Below are 8,044 nucleotides of genomic sequence, written 5' to 3'. Positions count from 1 at the left end.
GTTGGGTAAAACCAGGGGAATGGATTGGAAGTGGAGTTTGTGAAGATAGAAGATCCTGACAAAGTGTGGCAAGAAGTACAAGGTTTGGTGCAGAAGGAAGGTGAGCCACTAGATAGGTACATACGTAATTTTTCATTGGTATAGGAGTGGATGTGCAAGGCCTTAGCACCACAAGTACCCCCGCCTGACTTGATGAAGAAGGACAGGTTCTTGGATGGTCTTTGGGAGAATATACATTGGAGAGTGGAGCTAAAGAATCCTAGGACATATGAAGATGCACTAGAGGTGGCACGGAACAAAGAGTGGAAGCTAAGGAAAATGAGTCAGGTAGGGGTGCAGTCTTTGCCCATGAGGTCTGAATTTCAGCCTATGGACTCTTTACAAGGTCTCATGCCACGGGTTCATCATGAACTAGTGGTTTCTATTACTCCTCAAGTTATGCCAGCAGTGGTCACTACAGCAGTGCAAGATGATGGGCTAAGGCAAGACATGAGGCAAGTGGTAGATTTAATGAAGAATCTCAGCCTAAACATGCTAGGTCAAGTGGGAAATAATCGAGGTCGAGGGAGGTTTGCAAATCAGCCAGGAGGTGAAGAAAGGCCTAGGAATGGTGTTGGACAAAGCAATGGTAGGTTCTGGAGGCAGACGCCCACATGTTATAATTGCGGAGAGTTGGGCCACATCAGCCTGCAGTATGATAAGCCACCAAGGATAGGGGGAGACATGTAGCCATTGTCAAGACACGTGCTAACTAGGTCAAATGATTATGGCATCGAAATTAAAAGAGAAGAAGGAACCAATGGATTAACCCAGGACGAAAAGGGAAAGAAAAAAGTGATAAGTGTGGTTACCTTGGAAAAGGCATCAAAGCTAGAGAATACATTAGTGATGCCTATTGGGAAGAGGCCCACAAAGGAAAAGGAAGGAATAAGTGCCCCAGGTCCTAGTAAGAAGAAGGGAAAGAGCCATGAAGGCGAGGATGTCAAGGCCAAGAGGAAAAGAAGGGCTCGTCTCGCAAGTTTCATGTTTCAGATTTTCCACTAGGGGATGGGAAATTAAGCTATGCTTGAAGGAGGATTTGACTAGCAGGAAGGTAGATGTTACTTTTGGGCAGCTTACAGAGATGGTGCCTAAGCTAAAGCGACAGTGGAAGAAGATGGTTAACCCAATGGAGCAAGAACCAAAGAGAGGTTCAACGAAGGTATTGGCGATGGATGAGCTACCAGACATTTGCCCATTAGTAGATGCCTGGCACAAAAGAAAAAATCTAGGACAAGGTTATGTTGATGGCGGAGCCCAAATATGTGTCATAACACACTCATGCATTGAGAAGATAGGTCTTACAGTGACTGGGGTTTTCGGCTTTCGGATTAGATTGGCAAACCATCAAAAAGTAAAATGTTTGGGTGTTGTAAAGAGCTTAGAAGTGGAGGCGTAAGAAGAAAAGGCAATGGTTGACTTTCATGTGATGCCAACGGGGTTGGGAGCATATCCTATTATACTGGGCAGACCATGGTTACGTGCAGTGGGAGCTGTTCAAGATTGGAGACGTGGTATGATCAGCCTTTATGGAAAGACAGGTGCCAAGAAGCTATATAATATGGACACAAGGAAATGATTAGAGGAGCTTTATGAAGATGAGGATGAGTCTAGTCACGAAAACTATTCAACAGTGTCTGACAAGGACAATGATAGTACTACCAGAAGTGATGAGGATGCTAATGTTGCATTTCTTTTGATGGAAAAAGGAATCTAGGAGTCTGGTTTAGTTACATTTCCAAATGAGGTTGGAGATGAAAGTGAAGGGCCTTATGAAGTGGTTGAAGGGCTGATGCAAACCAAAGGTTGAATTGTCAAAGAAGAAGGAAATGATGACACAAATGATTAGTGGAGACCTCTCAGCTATGGAGAAGGAGATATATTTGCATATGCTGGCTAGTTTTCTTGAGTTGTTCATTACTTCATATGAAGAGATCAGAGGGTTCAAGGGTGAAGAGATGCATATAGAGCTGAAAGAAGGTGCTAAGCCAGTGCGGCAAAGGCTAAGAAGGATGGGTCAAGAGCAGATGGAATCCTTGAGGGAAGAGGTGGACAAGTTATTGAAGGTAGGGTTCATAGTCCCATTGGAAACCACAGAATGGGTGAGTCTAGTAGTAGTCAGCCCAAAGAAGGATGGAAAGTGGAGGATTTGTGTAGATTTTAAACCCTTAAATGCAGGCACTAAGAGGAACGCATATCCTCTTCCATTCATCGATCATATCTTGGATTCAGTTGGCTGGTTATGAGAGGTACAGTGTGTGTGATGGTTTTTCAGGCTAATTTCAATTGAAGATTTCTCTTAAAGACCGCACAAAGACAACTTTTATTATGCCTTGGGGCTGCTATTGCCACACGGTATTGCCATTTGGACTGCTAAATGGACCATCTTTCTATCAAGAGGGAGCAAATCGGGTGTTGGAACCATTCATTGGTAGTTGTGTTAAAGCTTTTATGGATGACTTTTGTGTCTACAGCAGTAGGGCCGAACACCATGAGAAGTTACAGATGGTATTGGCTCGATATGATGAATGTGGAGGACAACTAAATCCCAAGAAATTTCATGTAGCAGAGCCAAGGGTGAAGTTATTGGGCCACATGGTGTCAGAAAATGGCATTGAGGCTGATCCACACAAGGTTAAGTCTATTATTCTTCTTCCATCACCTACGAGTACAAAGCAATTGGCAACCTTTATACACAAAGTAAAGTACATGGCGCGGTTTATTCCATTGTCTTCGTAGCTTCTATATCCATTAAAACAAGTGGCAAAGCATATCCATTGCAATGGGATGACAAGTGTGAAGAAGTGTTTCGAGAGGTGAAAGAGGTGTTAGGGGGGTTGTCAACCATGCAGGCTCCTGATTAGGATCAGGTGTTTTATGTAAATCCATCAGTAGGGGATGATTCCATTGGAGCCATGCTATTGCAAAATGGGAAGGGCAGCCATTATATGAGGCCAGTGTATTGTGCAAGCCGAGTGAAGTTGGTAGCAGAGAGAAAATTCTCAAAAGTAGAGCTAGTGATGGCCAGTGTAATATTTACTTGTCAATGATTTCATCATTACTTGCTACCATGACCTTTTGTTTTCTTGACGAGTTATGCCTTTTTGCCACAATTAATTAATGGCACTAACATGTCAAATGTGGTCAAGAAATGGGTAATTGAGCTGCAAGAGTTTGAGTTCTCTTTTCTAGTGGAAGACAGTACAAGGGCTACCCTAGCTGATTTGCTGACTTATAAGCAGAATCCCCTCGTTGTTAAGGAAGAGGTGGTGAGAAGGGTAGTTGAAGAAGTGCCACAGATCAGCAATGCACATGTATTGTTCTTTGATGGCTCATACACAAAGAGCCATGATGCGGCTTCAGGGGGTATATCACTTTATGATCTAGAGGGAAAGCTAGTATGTAAGAGAGGGTTCAAATTGGATGATCATAGTAACAATGAGGCTGAATATGCTACATTGAAAGCCGGATTACACATTTGTTTGAAGCATGGGATTAGAAGGTTGAGCATAAAATGTGATGCCTTGTTAGTTGTGAAGCAAGTGTTGGGTGTGTGGAAGAGCAAAAACACCTCATTGAAGGAAATGTGTTTCAGAATTAAAGGCCTGTTAAAAAAGTTTGAAGCATGGAGCATCAGACACATTGAATGTGCTCCAAATGGAGAGGCACATGAATCAGCTGAAAGCATGATTGGGGAGGTATTTGTGTTGAGGACCAACTTACCTCTTTATCATGGACGGGAAAGTTTGGCTAAAGAAGATGAGTTTTTGCTAACAGGAATCATTCCGAAGTACATTCACAAGTCTCAGAAGTATGGCTTTGTGCATAGAGCATCTAGGTACCAATTGATTGGTGATGTCTTATACATGAAAGGGGCTGATCTCATGTTGAGACGTGTACCTTGGCGGGAGGAGCTGTATAGAGTGTTGGAAGAGAATCATGAAGGTGCATGTGGCGGAAATTTTGCTCTAAAGATCACCTTGCATAAGATCTTGCAAGAGGGGTATGTTTGGCCTAGTTTGCACGAGGATGTTCACCATTGGTGTAGGTCTTGCAATAGGTGTCAAGCATTTGGGAAGAGAGTGTTGAAGCCAGAGGTCCGAAAAACCATTATGGCGTTTGATGTGTTTGAAAAGTGGGGGATTGATGCAATAGGACCGTTACCTATTACAAGTAGGGGCAAAAGCTATATTTTGCCTGCAGTGGACTATCTCTCTAGATGGGCAAAGGCTATAGCAGTAAAGTAGATCACTGCAAAGGATGTGGCAAAATTTGTGTACGATGAAATATGTTGCAAGTTTGGGGTGCCACTTGAGCTACTTTCAGATAAGGGGCCAGGATTTAGAGCTAAACTGCTAGACTTTTTATGCATGAAGATGAAGATTAGGCACCATCATAACACTCCTGATTATCCCCAATGTAATGGCTTAAACAAAAGATTCAATGGTGAGTTGGTACAAATTCTTTCGAAAGTGACAGAGCACCAAGGAAAGAATTGGGACTTGGAATTGCCTAGTGCATTATGGGCTTACCGTACTTCGGTGAAGACAGGTACAGGGTTTACTCCGTTTCATCTGGTATATGGAAAGGAAGCACTATTGCCTGTGGAAGTAGAGTTGCCTACAGTAAAGATGCTAGAAAAGTTCCTTGGGCAGCCTAGTGATGCATTCAAAGAGAGGCTCTTACAGTTACAAGAGGTTCAAGTGGATAGGATGAGTGCATTGGAACATTATTTGGAAATGCAGGATAAGGCTTTGGCAAAAGATAAATGAAAAGGTCAAAAGTAAGGGTATCAAAAAACATGTCTTGGTTTTGCGCTACAACAGTAAGGCCTTCCAAAAGAAGTTTCAAATTAAGTGGGAAGGCCCTTTCAAGGTAGTGGAGTGTTTTTCGAATGGTACTTATCAGGTGGCTAACCTGGATGGGATTTTATATAAGTCAAGGGTAAATGGATTGCGTCTTAAATTGTATCATGCTAGATTGATGATGGTGGATGAAGATTAGCTGTCTATGGAGCAAGTAATGTTGGTGAGGGATGAGGAGACCTGTGACGCGGCGAGTCTCATATCTCTTTTTGCTACTGCTGATCATGAATGATCTAGCAGGCTAGGGGATGGGCAAATTATGTGAGGAGTTTTTTGGAGCCAAGTGATTGTGCATATGTACATACCCATGCATGGTGCATCGAATAAAGAATTGCCCATTTTCGAGAGCCAGGTGGTTATGTGGGGACCACATGTGTACAAGTAGGACAACATGTACATAGTGCATCGATTTTCATCGTCACCAGTATCAATGTGTTTTTTCTATAATAATGAGGAGTTTCTAGTGAAGAGGTCCGGGGCGGGCAACAAGAAGAGTTGGCTCTAAGAACTCTTCTAGGCTCCCGTGCTGCTCAATTGGGTTGGGGTTGGAAAAAAACAACAAACACACACAAACCCGCAACCTAACCCTACACAAATTTGGGGCACCACCTAGTTTTGGATGCGAACTAGGACGCGTAAGAGAGAGAGAGAGAGAGAGAGAGAGAGAGAGAGAGAGAGAGAGAGAGAGAGAGAGAGAGAGAGAGAGAGAGAGAGAGAGTGCTCAGCCTGCTTTGAAATGTATCAGCCGTGATCAAGCAAACACAATTATATATGTAATAAAGAGAGAGAAGGGGGAGGGGATGCTTGTTGTATTAATACCTTCTTACAAATCTGTCACGACCAATCAAAGTGAGATTAGTATTTGTTCAATATAGCTTGAGTAAATTACACCACAACACATCACAAGAAAAACCACCCCAATCATTGTCTTAAGGCCAGGGGAGTCCTCTCCACCCTGTTGCCCTCTTACATTATGTGGAATTTATGGCTGAATTGATGACAACACCCAGAGACAAGCTATCAAGAACTTAAACAAAACACCAAGATACTTACACATCATTGTTGTCCATTACTTCACGTTGGAAGAGAGACAAAGCATCCAAGATTAGTCCAAATCCACCCTCCTTGATTCAGCAAATGTTGGGCTTACACTAGTAGGAGAAACGATAGATTTCCTACTCTCAATTGAATGATCACTCTCTCTTACAATGGCATAGAGTTCCCTTACTAATCACCCCTAATACAACACATGCATATGCATAAGACAATGAGCTTCCACTCAAGAGCTCCTTCTAAAGAGGTTGAGCTTGGCTTCTCAAGCTATAGCATAGTGTTCTTGCTTATGGCTCCCCCCTTTTTGTGCTAGCTACACCCTCCTTTTATAGAAATTTTGAGGGCTAGGGTTACTCCTCTAACCATGGTTGGGTTAGATTTTCAGAACTTCTCTAATTTATTTTGCTTGGAATTATTCAAGAAGTTGGTGGGAATAGATGAAGGAGAGAGAGAGGAGAGAAGTGGAGGTGATAGGACTTTTCATAGTAGGTTAGTGTTAGTAAATTAGTAGAGTTAGTATTTTTATTAATTTACAAATGGAATTGGATATTTACAATGGAAGTAACCATATAGGATACAAACAAGGAAGAAAAAACTCTTAATAGGTAAGAAAATATGGATTTCTTACAATGTTGATGCTCCAAGTGTCTTGAGTAGGGTCAATTTTGACGCTTGTTGACGGTCCACTAGCTTTGACGGTACGTTTTTTCTCCACTCTTGACCTTCCTTGAGAGCCAAGGTAAGTGAACATGAGTAATCAATCACCATGATGCTGTCTTTCAAGAGAAGAGGCTGAATTTTGTGGTTTTTATTGATAGATATGGGTAATATGGATGAGGAAAAATGAGACTAGGTGGTCAATTTTGAAATGGAAGTGTGTGTAGGAGACATGAGTTCACCATGGTTTCTCTTATTCTTCAAGCTTGAGAAGAAGGTGAGTAGGGTTCGGAGAGGAGTGGTGAGAGAGGTGGGGATGATGAGTGGAGAAGTGTGGGTGAAAGAGGAAAATGATAAAGTGGAAGAGGGAGTGTGGCTGCATAGCATGGGCAAACTGGGGTCCACCAATAAAATCATTGCTCACAGCTCGTAGCTCAAAAAAATATGAACAAATTATAGACAAAAGTTCAGCCCATGAGCTACCACTTTTGTTTGTATCACCTTTTCAAATTTGGGGAGCATGTGATCTTTAAAAATTCAGCAAAACCGACTGTTTTTTTCCACTGCACAAAGTCCTTGTGAGGTTCTTCTTTGGATGATTCTTTTGAATACCTCCGAGAGTGAGCCCCCCATAGTGCATGCATGCATGCCACATACCCTTGACCTTATTAGGTAGGTCTATAATTGAAGATATTATTGAGATCATGATATAAGTGAATAGTACAACTAAGAAAATCAAATATTGAGAGGTCTAAAAAAATATGTACATGTCAAATATAAATAATAAAGGTGGAAAAAATATAAAGGGGTCAAAATAAATCTCTCATTATAAGTCTACCATAAAAAGATGAATATTTTTGGTGGTCTAGTTTATGAGAGTAATAGAGAATAGATGTCGAAAGGAAAAAATCACAATAGTGAAAAAATATAGAGCTAGTTTTTTGGATTTTCGTTGGGATGAAGTTACACCAAAAATAAGAGAAGCTTGCATGAAATTATCTCTTTATGGAATAAAGAGTATGGTAAGAAAAATTGTGGTAATGGCGAGTCAATGCACATAGCGTAAATAAAACACACCTAAGTATAAATATTTAAATAAATACCAAAATAATTATAAAAAATCCTTATATTTAGGCCCTATATACAATGAAATATTTACACACAAATGGGCCATAATATACTTATAATTTTTTATTTTTTTTATTGTTTTATTTTTTTGGCTCAACTAGCCCTGTGAGACTAGCTAATTGAGGGTTTTTAAGAAGATATGGGAAAAGTCCCCTAACTCACACACACCTATATACAATGAAATGGTAGGGATAGCCACAGTGTTCGGGATGATTTTGATAGGGTGGGTTAACTCACTATGGCAGTGACGGAGAGCCAAAAAACGGCTATCATTAGCCCTCTCCCAGGATGATGATATATTC

The sequence above is a fragment of the Adiantum capillus-veneris genome, chromosome 18, assembly GCF_014529385.1.
Source record: "Adiantum capillus-veneris isolate H3 chromosome 18, ASM1452938v2, whole genome shotgun sequence".
NCBI lineage: Eukaryota > Viridiplantae > Streptophyta > Polypodiopsida > Polypodiales > Pteridaceae > Adiantum > Adiantum capillus-veneris.
This window is presented reverse-complemented; position numbering follows the sequence as displayed.